At 41.3% G+C, this 15796-nt stretch overlaps 1 protein-coding gene across 1 annotated transcript in view; it reads left to right on the top strand.

Annotated features, from left to right (window-relative positions):
- LRIT1 (leucine rich repeat, Ig-like and transmembrane domains 1) overlaps positions 1-15796 on the top strand; it is a 53591-nt gene that overhangs the window by 9767 nt on the left and 28028 nt on the right. The gene's annotated exons all lie outside the window — the stretch shown is intronic.

Below are 15796 nucleotides of genomic sequence, written 5' to 3'. Positions count from 1 at the left end.
TAAAAAAAAAAAAAAAAAAAAAAAGTTAAGATTCCACATATAAATGAGATTGAGATTGGTACTTGTCTTTATGTCTGACTTGTTTTGCTTAGCATAATACCCTCAAGATTTCTCCATGGAGTTGCAAATGGCGAGATTTCCTTCTTTTTGTGGTTAGGTAATATTCCATTGTACATACACCACATTTTCTTCATGCATCCATGTTGGACACTTAGATTGTTTCCATGCTTTGGTTATTGTAAATAATGCTACAATGAACATAGGGGTGCAGATATGTTTTTGAGTTAGTGTTTTAGTGTCCTTTAAATAAATACCCAGAAGTAGAATTTCTGGATGATATGCTAGTTCTATTTTTAATTTTTTGAGGAATCTCCATACTTCTTCTTTTCTAATAAATGCATTTAATATTCTCAATTCCATTCTCAGCACTGCTTTAGCTGTGTCTCACACATTTTCATATGTTGTATTGGGTTACTTGCCTTTTTAAAATTTCCTGTAAGACTGGGTGTTGTATGGAAACCAATTTGACAATAAATTTCATATTTAAAAAAATAAATAATTAATTAATTAAAAATTAAAAAATTAAAAAAGACTTCCTTTTTGGTTCATGGATCATTTAGAAGTGTTCTGTTTAGTTTCGAAGTGTTTGGAGATTTTCCTGTTATCTTTCTGTTACTGATTTTTAATTTGATTCCATTGTAGTCAGAGGACATACTGTATATGATTTTAATTACTTTAAATTTGTTAAGGCTTCCTTTATGGCCCAAGATATGGTCTACTTTGGTATATGTTCTGTGGACACTTGAATAGAATATGTATTCTGCCATTGGTGGATGGGATATTCTATATGTGTTGACCAGATACGTTGTTTGACGGTGGTGTTGAGTTCTTCTATATCTTGGCTAATACTCTATTTCATTGTTTTCTCAATTATTGACAGGGAGGCATTGATGTTTCCAGCTGTAATTGTGTATTTTTTTAGCTTTCTTGTCAGTTTAATCAGTTTTTGCTTGCCATATTTTATAGCTCTGTTGTTTGGTGCACAAGTGTAGGAATGCTGTGTCTTCTTGGGGAATTTATACTTTTCTTATGAAATAAAATTCTTTTAACTGGTAATTTTCTTTGCTCTGAAATCTATATTATCTGACATTAATGTAGCCACTCCTGAACTCCTTTGATTAATTTTTCCTCTGTTCCCTCCACTCTGCTGTTGAGCCGATCCACTGAACTTTTCATTTTAGTTATTGTATTTTTCAGTTCTAAAATTTCCATTTGGTTTTTCTTTATATCTTCTGTTCCTTTGATGAAGTTTCCTAATTTTTTATTGTTTCAAGCATGTTCGTCATTGCTTCTTGAAACATTTTTATCATTGGTGCTTTAAAATCTTTGTCTAATAATCCCAACTTCCTTCTCATCTTGGTATCAGCATCTATTGATTATCTTTTTAAATTCAATTTGAGATCTTCCCAGTTCTTTGTATGATGAGAAATTTTCAACTGAAACTTGGACGTTTTTATATTATGTTAGGAGTCTCTGGATCTTACTTAAATCTGTTTTATCTGGCTTTCTTTAGCAGAGGATGGTGACACCTCCTCATTATTTATAGGTGGGAGTACAGGTTTTCTTTCTGGCCTCTGTTGATGTCCAAAGTGAGGAGAAGGCTCTACATTGCTGCTGTGTAGAGACCGGCGTTTAGTCTCCTAACATGTTCTCCACTGATACTCTGGGGTTGATTTATTTGAGGAAGAAAGTCCTCGTTCCCTACCCGATCTTCCCTGACACCATCTTGGCGGGGGGTAATAAAGTACATTGTTACAGCCTCACAAGAGTGAAAGTATAGACTCACTTCTCAGTTTTTCCTGGTGTGGGTGGGGAAGGGGCCCATAATTTTTTCCATGGCGTTTGACTGAAGGGGTGCAGTTTGTCTAAAGGTTTTCTGTTTTGCTAGGCTATGCCTTTCCTATAAATTTGGCTAGAAAGTATTGCAATAATTTTGGCAACTAGTCTTATAATGGTGATCATTCATAACGTATGTAAATGTCAAATCACTGTGTTGTACACCTGAAACCAACATAATATTGTATGTCAACTATACTTCAACTAAAAAAAAAGACACTGAAAGGTCAAAAAATAAAAATGACTGTGAAAAAAATGTGTTCACTTGTAGAACAAACTTGCACTGAAAAATGGATGGACGAATGGGGCTTGGATTGTGTGAACATGATGTGAAGCCTTTGTAGAGGAAAGGAAGACACTAGGAAGGAGTATAAGAGTATAAAGTGGCACGTCCCTGCTCTGGAGAGGCATTGCTTTGGGACATGATTGTGAACCAGTTATGTTCAGGGACTGGAGAGCTAGGAAAAGGACAACTTGTGTCCCTTCCCCAGGGAAGCCTTCCTGGATCCCCCCTTTAACTTGTAACTCTCCTCTAAGCTCCCAACCACTTTGAATTCACATACCATAAAACTAGGATGTATGGTAAGATATATATTGAGATACAATTCACACACCATAAAATTCACCCTTTTAAAGTGTAGGAGTCAGTGGGTTTTAGCATATTCACACAGCTGTGCAATCAATAACACTATCTAATTCCAGAGCAGTTACAATATCCCCAGAAGAGCCCTGTATCCATTAGCAGTCACCCACCATTCCATGCTTCCCCCCAGGTCAGGCAACCACTAATCTACTTTCTGTATCTCTGTGTTCGTCTATTCGGGACATTTCCTATATGTGAAGTAATACATAACATGGTCTTTTGTGTCTGGCTTTTTCTACTTAGCATAATATTCTCAAGATTCATCCATGTTGTAGCATATATCAGTACTTCATTCCTTTTTATGGCTGAAGCATATTTCATTGTATGAATACACTACATTATTCATTCATCAATTGATTGACATTTGGGTTGTTTTCACATTTTGGCTATTATGAATAATGTTGCTGTGAACATTAATGTACAAGATTTTATGTAGAAATATGTTTAAATTCTCTTGGGTATATACTTAGGAGTAGAATTGCTGGGTCACATGATAACTATATGTTTAATATTTTAAGGAACTTCTAAACTATTTGTCAACATGCTGCACCATTTAGCATTCTCACCAGGAATGTATGAAAGTTCCAATTTCTGCACATCTCTGTCAACACTTGCTATAGTCAATCTTTTTTATTATAGTCATCCTAGTAGGTGTGGAATGATATTTCATTATGGTTTTGGTTTTAATTTATCTAATAACTAAAGAGGTTGAGCATTTTTCATGGAATAATTTGCCACTTGTATATCTTCTTTGGAGAAATGTCTATAAAAATTCTTTGCTGTTTTAAAAAATTGGGTTTTTCTGTCCTTCTATTGTTGAATTCTGAGAGTTCTTTATATATTCTGGATACCAATCTCTTATAAGATATATGGTTTGCAGATGTTTATCCTAGTCTGCAAGATGACTTTACTTTCTTGAGAGTATACTTTGAAGCACAAAAGTTCTTAATTATGAAGTCCAATTTGTCAATTTTTTGTCGTTTTTGCTTATGCTTTTGGTATCCTATCTAAAAAAACAGTAGTTAATCCAAGGTCACAAAGATTTATGTCTATGTTTTCTTCTAGGATTTTAATAGTTTTAGCTATTACATTAGGTCAATGGCCTCTTTTGAGTTGATTTTTGTACATGGAGTATGGTAGAAGTCCATCTTCATTCTTTTGCACATCCTGTTGTCCCAGCACCATTTATTGACTATTCTTTCCTTTTTGAATTACTCTGACATCATTATTGAAAATTAGTTGATCATAAATGTAGATTCAAATGGCCACTTGACACTGACAGCAGAATTCATGACCTTTGCAGAAGTCATTAGGGGCACCAACCTTTGCCCAAGGGCCCATGACCATGCTCACTTGGCTTCAGACTCAGTGCCCAGGACTACCTGTGGTGGCCGCATGACCAAACGAACACCTTAATCTGCTCAGGTTTTTCAACCTAGAGGTTTTCTAAGCTGAGGTCGACCTATCACTAAACAGGACAGCATACTTCAATCACATGACCTAAGTTCGACACTTCCCAGATGTAAAAATATAAGTAAATAAAAGCTAGTTGATCATACATAAATGTAAAAATCTCTTTCTGGACTTGATCGTATTTATTGATCTATATGTCTGCCCTTATGATAGTAGCACACTGTTTTGATTGCTGTCACTTTAGGGTAAGTTTTTTTTTCAATGTTTTATTTATTTTTGAGAGAGAGAGAGCTTGAGTGGGAGAGGGGCAGAGGGGGGAAGGGGGACAGGGGATCCAAATGGGGACTTAGTGCTCACAGAAGCAAGCCTGATGAGGGGCTCAAATTCATGAGCCATGAGATCATGACCTGAGTCACCTAGGCACCCTAGAGTAAGTTTTGAAGTCAGGTAATGTGAGTCCTCCAACATTGTTTTTTGTTTGTTTGTTTTTTAAGTTTATTTATTTACTTTGAAAGACAGAGAGAGTGGCAGAGGGGCAGAAAGGGGGAAAGAGAGAATCCCAAGCAGGCTCTGTGCTGTCAGAGCAGAGCTTGATGCAGGGCTCAGTCTCACAAACCCTGAGATCATGACCTGAGACCAAAACAAGAGTCAGTCATTTAATCGAATGAGCCACCCCGGTGCTCCGAACATTGTTCTTTTTAAAGATCATTTTGGTTGTTCTGGGTCCTTTGCATTTACATATGAATTTTAGGATCAGATTATAAGTTTCTGCAAAAAAAAGTCAGCCAGGATTTTGATAAGGATTGCAGCAAATCTGTAGACTAATTTGGAAAGTATTGACACTTCAACAATGTTAAGTTTTCTAATCCATGATTATTGCCTGTCTTTCCATCTACTTGGGTCCTCTTTAATTTCTTTCTAAAGTTATTTATTTATTTATTTGTTTGTTTATTTATTTATTTATTTATTTATTTATTTATTTGAGAGAGAATTAGTGGGGAGAGGCAGAGAGAGAAGGGGACCTCTGTAATTTCTTTCAATAATATTTTATAGTTTTCAGTGTATACATTTCATACTTCCTTTAATGAATTTATTCTTAAGCATTTGTTTTAAATTTCTGATACTATTATAACTGGAGTTATTTTCCTAAGTTAATTTTCGTATTATTTTCTGTTAGTATATAGAAAATCAACTGCTAATTTTATTTTCATCTTGTATTCTGCAAACTTTCTGTATTTGTTTATTACCTCTGATAGTTTTTATTTGTGTGTATGTGTGTATGTGTATGTGTGTGACATCCTTAGAACTTTTATATATGAGATCAGGTCATTTGCAAATAGGATAGTTTTACTTTTGCCTTTCTAATCTGGATGCATTTTACTTCTTTTAAACTGCCTAATTGCCTTCCAGTACAATGTTGAAGAGAAGTTGGGAGAGTGAACATCCTTGCTTTTTCCTGATCCTAGGTGGAAAGATTTCATCCTTTCACCACCAACTAAGATGTTAACTGTGGGTTTTCATAGATATACTTTATCAGTTTGAGGAAGTTTCCTTCTATTACTAGTTCATTGAGTGTTTTTATCATAAGAAGATCTTGGCTTTTTGTTAAATGTTTATTCTATGTCTATTAAGATGATGGTATGGGGGCTCCTGGGTGGCTCAGATGGCTGAGTGTCTGACTTTGGTTCAGGTTATGATCTCACTGTTAGTGAGATCGAGCCCCATGTTGGGCTTTGCACTGATAGCATGGAGCCTGGTTTGGATTCTCTGTCTCTCTCTCTGCCTCTCTCCCACTCACACTCTTCTTCTCTGTCTCTCTAAAAATAAACATTAAAAATTTTTTAAAGATTATCATATGTAGATTAATGTTTTTCATCAAAGTTGTGAAAATTTTGGCCATCATTTCTTCAAATATTCTTCCTGCCCCTGCTGTCTCTCTCTCTCTTTCTGGAACTCCCATTATGAACATGTTGATATTCTTGATGGTGTTCCATAGGTCTCTAAAGCTCTGTTCATTTTCTTAATTCTTTTGTCTTTCTATTGTTTACAGTACAAAATCTCCAGTGGTCTATCTTCAAGTTCACTGATTTTTTTTTTTTTTTGCCTGCTCAAATTTGTTGTTGAGCCCCTCTAGTAACATGTCAGTTACTGTATTTTTCAACATTAGAATTTTTTATTTAACTTTTTAAATAATTTTTTCTTTTTTTTTCTTTTTTTTTTTTTTAACGTTTATTTATTTTTGAGACAGAGAGAGACAGAGCATGAACAGGGGAGGGGCAGAGAGAGAGGGAGACACAGAATCTGAAACAGGCTCCAGGCTCTGAGCAGTCAGCACAGAGCCCGACGTGGGGCTCGAACTCATGGACCGTGAGATCATGACCTGAGCCAAAGTCGGACGCTTAACCAACCGAGCCACCCAGGCGCCCCAATAAATTTTTCTTTATTGATATTCTATACATGGCAAGACATTAATCTCATAGTTTCCTTTAGTTCTTTGAACATGTTTGAAATATATGATTTAAAGTTTTTGTCTAATGGGGTGCCTGGGTGGCTCAGTCGGTTGAGCATCTGACTTTGGCTGGGGTCATGATCTCGCAGTTCATGAGTTCAAGCCCGGCGTCAGGCTCTATGCTGACAGCTCAGAGCCTGGAGCCTGCTTCGGATTCTGTGTGTCCCTCTCTCTTTGCCCCTCCCCTGCTCCCCTGCTCCCCTGCTCCCCTGCTCCCCTGCTCGTGCTCTGTTTCTCTCTCTCTCAAAAAAATAAAACTAAAAAAAATTAAAAAAAAATAAAGTCTGTCTAGTAAGTCCAACATGCGAACTTTCTCAGTTTCTATTGATCACTTGCTTGCCTAGGTATGGGACATACTTTCTTGTTTCTTTGCATGCCTTATAATTTCCCATTGAAAATGAGATTCAGGGAAGTTTCCTTAATAAACACTTCGTGGATTGTTGGACGATTTTAATTAATCCAGGGTTATGAAAACACTGATTTTCTAATTTTTTGCCAGTGTTCTCATTGCTTTTGTGGAGGAGAAGATTTTCAGTGGCCCTTAATTCCATCATTCCTGCTGACACACCATGGCATTTTGAATTAACCTCTATTGTAGCACTTGTAACAAGTGGTATGTATGAACTACTTTGTTTCCCTGCTAGGCTGTGAGCATCTAGAGGGAAAGGACTGTGTCTTATTCACCTCCTTATCTTTCCCTTCCAGAGTAAATCTGGATGCTTGATAAATAGCAGGCTATTGTTGAAGGACGAGTGACTGAACCCCCAAAGAAGGTAACCACTGAGAAAAACTTTATGTTGACTTGCGATGCTATGGCTTTATTTCTTAATCCTAGAGTATCCTGGAAAAACCATTTTGCGTTTGTATTTAGACAGTTCTGGGAATTTCTATCCAAATTGTGTCACATTTTAATAGTGCCCTGAAGCAGTTTTCATAATCATTTAGAGCCTTAGTTTTCATATATGCAATGAGGATAATAATACTTAAGATCATAACATTGTGATCCTAGTATGGTTCAGGGGATTAGATGGGATGACACACGTAAAGCCCATAGTATAGTATAGTATCGTATAGTATTAGGCAGTGCTGCTCATGATTATGAGTGTTTATGATTCTTGCCTGTCCAAACTCCAGGAAACTTTAATCATTTCCTGTTTAACTTGAGCAAGGGTTTGGCAAATCCACCTGCTATCAACAACTGATGAACAATGCTTTCTTCAGCTCCCTCATGCCAGAGCTTCCACAAAAGCCTCTTTTGAAACACAGGCAGGCAGAACAACCAGGGCACTTCTTCCATGGAGCTCAAGCACTAACAGAGCTATGAACAGAAAACATCTGCTGCTTATAGTGCTGGCCAGTTGTGGAGACAGACTGTGACGCAGCTTTCTTGGAGGACTGGAGGCTTTAAAGCTGGGGAAGGTAGGAAAACCCAGGACTTACCTAGAAAGGGAGGCAACCCACAGATTCCTGAAAACCAAAACAGAGCGGTCGCTAGAACTTTTAGGATGATGGTCCTGGGGGAAGCGGTTAGGGGACAAGTTATGCTAGGATCTCTCTAATTTACTTACACTTCCTAGTATGGCTTTTCTTTAAAAAGAATAAAAAAGACACTATTTTTAAAGTTTGAAAACAACTAACCTAACTCACACCAGTTATTAGACAGATAAAAATGCAGACCAGTAAAATTCAATGACTCAGCCAAGGTCAGACAAGAGGGAGCAGCAGAGCTCCAAGGTGAATGTTGGTCTGAATGGGAGCCCAGGGTTCTTTCCATCTTATCTGCTGTGACCCTGTTAAGTCACCTTACAGAGAACTCCTTGAAAAAGACACCTAAGCATGTGCTGTCTGAAGTCATGTACATCTCTTATCTCCAAGAATAATTTATCTGATCATAGATACTTGGATCTATAGAGTTTAGAGGCTAAATTTAGAATCAGGAGGGTGGGATTCAAACATAAGATCTGGTGTCATCAGTTAACCTGTGTGAATGTCATTGTTTTCATCTAAAAATTGGGTCCAATCCCCTTCCTATCTCCCTCCTCTGGCTGTTTGAAGTATTACAGAAATAAAAGATGTGAAAAAGATTTTTCATTCTAAATTTTTTCATTCACCTGTTCACTGAGGTCCTCCATCTATCCCCTTAGTAGCAGAATACTGGTGTTCCATGGCTTTATTTGGTTTGGAGAATCACTAGCCCTAAACCTCTCATCAGAATCGTAGGCCACCCATCTCTTCATGCTAATCTTTGGGCTAGGAGTTAGGGAGAGACTATAACACTGACTTGAAGTTTGTCACTCTGTCCACACCTAGGGGATGTCATGTGATGTGAGTGACTCCACCCAGGACAACTCCCTTTAGTTCCTGCTCATGTTTACAAATGTTCACCGGACTCAGATACTTGAGTATCTAAGAGGCATCTGGTTTTTTTTTCCCCTCCAAGTCTGTTGGTTTTCCCCATCTTAGCATGACACCTCCAAAAACTTGGGTGTCATCTGCATGTTCTTCCATGCCTTCAAACCCAATATGGTTTACAATAACAGAAGTTATAAATTGCTCCTCAAAATCCATGTGGTTCTTCCTTACTATGTAGCACCTACGCCATTTGGGTAGGATTGATCACACCCATACCTTCATTGGTCCAAGACAACTAAGATAATTTCATCCCTTATCCATGCTGATTGTTTCCAGTAACTCCCATCTAAGCTAATCAGTCCACTGGCAGTGGAGGTACAGTGGGGGTATTAAGCCGACACTCTGATCTCCCAATCAGTCAATCCCAAGATCAAGATTTTTGTTTTACAGTTGTTGGAAATGATGCCTGCCCCTGCTCCATGCAAATAAAACCATCTTACAACCATGTATGTGTCTTGCTCTTGCAAACATGTATGGAGTCAGCATAAAGATAAATGGACACACAAAGGGTGGGGGACAGATGAAACAGGACTGAGAATCCGAAAAATAAGGCTAGAGGCCTGATCAAAGCTTGCCTTAAGCCCACCTGCATCATAGTTTTCATTTTTATAAGTCTGTAAATTGGTCCTATTTTCTGAAGAAAATTAAGATTGGGTTTGATTGTTACCTAAAATCAAAAGAATTCAAACTAATAGACTTATTCAAGCCACTAGCCAATTGTTATATTTGCTTCCAAAACCATACATCGTATCTGTTCACTTCTTAACATTACCACCATCACTTTCCTACTTTTAAGGATTAAAACCTTTCAAAGACTTTTCTTTTTTTTAAATTTTTTTTTCAACGTTTATTTATTTTTGGGACAGAGAGAGACAGAGCATGAACGGGGGAGGGGCAGAGAGAGAGGGAGACACAGAATCGGAAACAGGCTCCAGACTCCGAGCCATCAGCCCAGAGCCTGACGCGGGGCTCGAACTCCCGGACCGCGAGATCGTGACCTGGCTGAAGTCGGACGCTTAACCGACTGCGCCACCCAGGCGCCCCAAAACCTTTCAAAGACTTTAAATTGTTCTTAAACAAAACCCTAAGCCATCCTTTCTATCAACCACCTTCCACCCATCCTACCTTGGGCCCCTCCCTGCATTCCTATGCATGGTCCCTGCATTCCTATTGCTTCTCCTTGATTCCATCTGCTTTAGCCTCACAAATCTTTCTGTTTCTTGAACAGCCAAGCCCTATCCCACTTGCTGTTCCCTTTGCCTGGAATGCTCCCCCCCCACCCCCTCCACCTGAGTGCCTTATTCTCATCCTTTAAGTCTTTGTTCAAATATCCCTCCTCAGAGGTGTCTTTCCTGATCACTCTCCCAGTACCTTCCTATCTTATCCCTTGTTTATTTCCTACAGAGTGACTATCACAATTTGTAATGATCTTACACACTTAGTTGTTTATTGTTGCTAGAATGTAAGCTGCTCATGAGGACCCTGTCTTGTTTAAACTGTGTCCCGGCTTATAATTAGGCTCAATAAACATTTGTTCAATCAACACCCAAGAGCTGCTCAGCAACCTGAAACCCTTAGGGAGGTATTGCCAGAGCGCCACCCAGTGGTGGGCTGAGGTCTGGCATGGAGGTCAGTGGATCGCCACAGTCACTGGCATGCCTTTCAACATGGGTCTCAATCATCCACCCCAGTCAGCTGCTGGGAAGGGAAGGCCAGGCAGTTGGGATCATGTTATCGTGCTCTGCTCTGGCCGAACACAGCATAGCTTCAGTAGCAACAGCTTGACTTGAGAGCTTGTTAGAAACGCAGAATCTTGGCCCCACCCCAGACCTCCTCAACCAGTCTTCACTTAACAAGATCCCAGGTGGTGGTTTGCACCTTATGGTTTCAGAAACCAGGCTCTCTACCACCTTGACATGCACTGCCAGCACTGAAATCTGAAAGTCTCTGATCCAGGAAGCTTCCTCATGCACTGTATGAATTTAAGCAGTTTGTTTAACCTTTTTATGCCTTAGTTTCTCAATTACTTATAAGACCTGACCCTATTATCGTATAAACGATATCATGGTAATAAAACAAAAAGCCTTGGGCTGAGGATCTCCTGCTGAGGTCTATGATCGTTGGCATTTGGGGAATTAGTAACAGAAAGATGAGAGCAAGCTATAGAACAAGATGGAGGTGAAGGAAAAAAATGTGTGTGAATGTGTGTATATATTAATATACATATGTGCACATATATCAATATGCATGTGTATATATTACATATGCACAAGTGTGGTAATATGCATATGTCATGTACATGTGTGTATATATTATATGCATATTTATATATATTACGTGTGTATATATATTAATATGCCTGTGTGTGTAGTATGTTATATGTGCACATAAAACAGGAGAGAATGGCCTCAGAGATGACTCAGAGTAAATCTCAGCTAAATCACTCTTTGTAAAATGGGATATCCATAACACCCTCCCCCCATCAGTGGTTCTTAATCCTGGTTGCACATTAGGATCACCTGGGAGCTTTTAAAAGTCTCAAGACCAGCCAGTTCTTCAGACCGATTACATCATTGTCTCTGTGGGAGAGACCCAGACATCCGCAGTCTGTAAAGCTCCATCATGCTTCCCAAGCTCTAAGTGCACACCAATTACACTTGGTGGGGGGGTTGTTGAAAAGCATATTTGGATTCAGGAGGTCTGGGGTGGGGCCTGAGAGTCTACATTTCTAACAAGCACTTGGGTAAAACTGATGTCTCTGTTCCAGGGACCACACTTTGATGAATCACCAAGCCCCAGATGATTCAAATGTGCAGACAAGTGTGAGACCTATGTTTCTGAGGATGTGTGGGAAATTAAATGAGGTAGTAGGTTTGATTCATGTTGCATATAATCGTCACACAGTCATCATAATTTTCCTGAGTGTACCCCTTTGTTGAGTGACTAATAAGAAAAATCAGGGGATAGCAGGGAATAGCTGAAAGGTCCCTGACAGAGGGAATCTAATATTTGTTGACCATCCACTGCGTGCCATGTGCTTTAAATTATGCCACCCTGGTGAGTCCATTTTGGTGGAAGTGGAACAATTTAGCGATAAGAACCTTGCTCCAACTTGGTCACACACTGAATAAAAGGCAAATCCTGGATTCATGCCTAGGTCTCTCCAATACTCAAACTTTACTGCTTTTCAAGCTGCCTTGCTGCCTCACACCTAGAAGAGCAAAGGACTTGCATGCGTTTCAACAGCTGCAGAGGGAAGGGCAGCTGGGCTGAGGAGCCCTTGCAGGGAGACAATGGAGGCCATTGTAGGAGCAGCTGGATGGATGGAGGAAAGAACAGGTGGACAGTGTCGGGGCCAGGGAACAGCTTAAGGGGGAAACAGCAAATTACCTCAACCCAGAGGAGAGAGAACATTTAGGGATTGTGGTTTTGGCCTTCACGCAAGGCTTTTCCAGCACTCGTTACCTTAGAAACATTACCATCACCAATTGCCATTTATAGCACATTTGCTGAGGCTTGAGCTGCTTCTCTGGGCATAGAAATTGTGAGTTATTGTGAGAAATTATGATAAGACAGAGGCAAAACCTCGAGCCAGACCTCTTAACCAAATCCTATGTGCAGGAAGACTTTGGAGGTCTACATTTGCTAGACTCCCAGTCACTGCTCTGTAAGCAAAGAAAAGGGGAATTCTGCTAGGGCCATCTGGGCGCGCGCGCTCTGGCCAACGGGCATGAAATTTCTTTTCCTTCAAGGAGAGATGTGGAATCATATCATCATTTGAGGTAGAAAACAGCTACACATTAGGCTTCTGTACCAAGAGCAGAAAAGGAAGCTTGCCTGAGATCCTGCAGGAATCAAGAATTCACCCACGTGGCCTCACCAGGAAACTCCCAGGCTCTTCAGAAAGGCACCTCCAGGGCTGCCGCGCAGGATCAATTTATCATTGAGTTAGCACTGCCACCTTGTGGTAGAACCTAAGCACTGCGCTGTCCTAACCTGCCCAGGATTTATGCATATTAGATCTTTGCTTTTTTCCTGCCCTCCTTTTCCTTTCATTTAGCTTATATGACAGGACAGATAGTAATGATATTTACAGAGATAGGGAAAATAATACTGGAGGCAGTTTGGTGGGAGGGAGAGTAAGCTTGTATTTGAGCAAATTGAACCAGGAGTGTCTCTAACAGGGAAAACAACAGAAATCCTATCGATTCCATGGCAAGGAGAAAGATATACATAAATTAGGCCTGTTACCTTGTTATTGAATTTATTTCTCTTTGTAGAAAATTTGCAAAAATCCCCTTACTTTTGAGCAAAAATATAGACCATAGTTTAGGCTATAGTCATATTTCCTTTTTTGCTAATCAAATCGGGCACACAGTCCCTCTCCTCCCCAGAAAAAAAAAATGGTCCCAGTGGGGACTTTGAGGGAGGAGACCAGAGACTGTACATTCCTATACCTCAGAGATAACTGGCTATTTTGTTTGTGACTTTAATGTAAGTCCATTTGTCAGGAGGCAGAGCCATCTTTCCCAGATGGGGTGGGTTGGGGGATATTATTCTACTGTACTTATATTCCTTTGCAAAAATCAACTCTGAAATAAATGGATCTGAGAATGGTAGATGGTCTTAGAAAACAAATTTTGTGCCTTATAAATTGAGTTTCATACAATTCCAGGTTCTGCAGAAGTGAGACTGGGTGAGTACTCTGGGTGTTGGGGAGCAGTGGCACCAGCCAGGCACTCCATCCCCTCTGCTGTCATCTGTTTCCAACAATGAGCTTTGGTGCAACATTGTATTAGTCTGCTATGGCTGCTGTAACAAAATACCACTGGCCGAGAGGCTTAAGCAACAGCAATTTATTGTCTCATAGTTCTGGAGGTAGAGGTCCAAGGTCAAAGTGTCATCAGGGCTGGTGTCTGGTGAGAGCTCCCCCCTAGCCATGCGGACATCCATCTTCTCACTGTGTCCTCACACGGCCTCTCCTTGATGCATATGCTCAGGGGAGAGAGGAGAGAGAAAAATCTCTGGTATCTCTTCTTACAAAGACACTAGTCCTGTTAGATCAGGGCCCCACCCTTATGACCTCAGTTAATCATGTCTGTGAAGACTATCTCCAGATATAGTCATGTTGGGGGCTAGGGGGGGCTTCAACATATGAATTTTAGGGAGGACCAAAAACATAGGATCCATAACACGATCTTGTTTGAAAAAGAGACTTTGGATAGTGTCTGAAAATCTTCTGCCCTTGTCAGAGCCTGCTCAAATTGAGAAGATTGGAACGGATAGGCCCGAGAGGGCTCGTGATTGACCCAGGGCCACCCAGGGAGGGGATGGCAGGGCTGGAGCCTCGTCACCACACACGAGGGCACGCATGTGGCTCTCCTCCCCTGTAGGTTACATTTTAAAAATAATGGTGGCACGTGGGTTACCAAGTCAAGCCACAGAAACTTGGAAAATACGGAATGGGGCTGAACTGCTCCCCGTTTCAATTCTGTTGAAACACATGATTAAACCACGTGTACAGTGACACTCAGAGGACATGTTTGATTTGTCTAGAATGAGGGAAAAGAGTTTAGTTTTGACATAGAGACTTGCAGAGATTCTGAGAAAAACTTCTGGGTGATGTTGGGAATGCTTATTACTGTGTCTGATTCCACTTACTTGGACACAGCGGGGCCCTAATCTCTGCTTTTGACATCTTAGCCACATTAGCACAGGTTTTACTCACAAAGGCCAGGAAGAGATATGAGGGCTGAGGTGACTGGAAAGGATCTCAGGCCCAAATCAGTCCATCAGCACAGTGACTCAGACACAATGTCTCCTTGCCCTTGGTTCCCTGCCACCATGGGGTCCGGTTCCCCTGGCATGCAGGAACTTGGGGACAGCATGATGGCACCAGTGGTGGATGGTGTGGGTTGGGGGACCAGGCTGGCATGTCCCGCAAAGCCCATGGTGTCTCTGTGGGGGGAGCAGGGCACTGTCCCTACTAGTGGCAACCGGGGCCACATAAGTGAACAGAGGAAAGAGACCTGGGGCCGACACTGCTCAACGGGAGCCTGAGGGGGCAGGAGAGCGAAGGGGTGGGGAAGGACTCTCACCAAAATCAACGACCAGAAGGGGCCAGGAAACAAACACTTCAAGGAGACAAAAGTAACTGCTTTCTTCGTATGTTTTCCTGATAGTAAAAGTGACACATGGTCACCCTAGAAAATCAGCAGACAGTCTGGGGGCTGTGAATGGGCCTGGGTGGGGGCCAGGCAGAGTGAAAGGAGCCTCGGGAGGTTCCAGGGCGTTAGGGACTGTGCTCTAACATTTTTAAGGTGCTGACCACCTTCTGGGCCTGGCTCTGATTCCTCTCCCAGTGACAGTGCCACGGGCTTGCAGGGAAATGGGTGTGAGGCAGGACTCACCTCCCTTGTCCTTCTGGTCCCTGAGGGCAGGATGATGGAGGGTGGTGGCAAGGAGGGCAGAGGACAGGCTCTGCACACAGGGTCCACCAGGACTCGAGACCCTGAAAGTGCTCTGGGACATGGGCAAAAAAGCTCAAAGGTGACAAAGCTTCCTAAACCCATTCCGTGAGTGAGAGGCTGGGGTGTGGGTGGACTTGGGGCTTTGGTCATTCCCCATGGGGTGCTGCTTCAGCCCTGCCATCTCCCACCAGCCCAGTGCAGGGTGGAAAGGCCCTGAGCCCACCTTCCCCCCTCTACACAGGCTCGGGATGCAGGGTTTGAGCTACAGGTGTCCTTGACTGTGCCCATCCAACCTGCATTCCTCCCCTGCTCTTTGACCACAGGTGGGACAGGATCTGTTTGGCGACACTGGCCAGTCTTGCTGGGCACCCTCAGCCTCTTTGTCTTCCTTCTCTCTCTGAGTCTGGGAGTCACCTCCCTTCTCTTCTGTGCTCCCTTGTCCCACCTTACAAG

The sequence above is a fragment of the Puma concolor genome, chromosome D2, assembly GCF_028749965.1.
Source record: "Puma concolor isolate L17-30 chromosome D2, mPumCon1.1.hap2, whole genome shotgun sequence".
NCBI classification, from domain to species: domain Eukaryota; kingdom Metazoa; phylum Chordata; class Mammalia; order Carnivora; family Felidae; genus Puma; species Puma concolor.
This window is presented reverse-complemented; position numbering and strand designations above follow the sequence as displayed.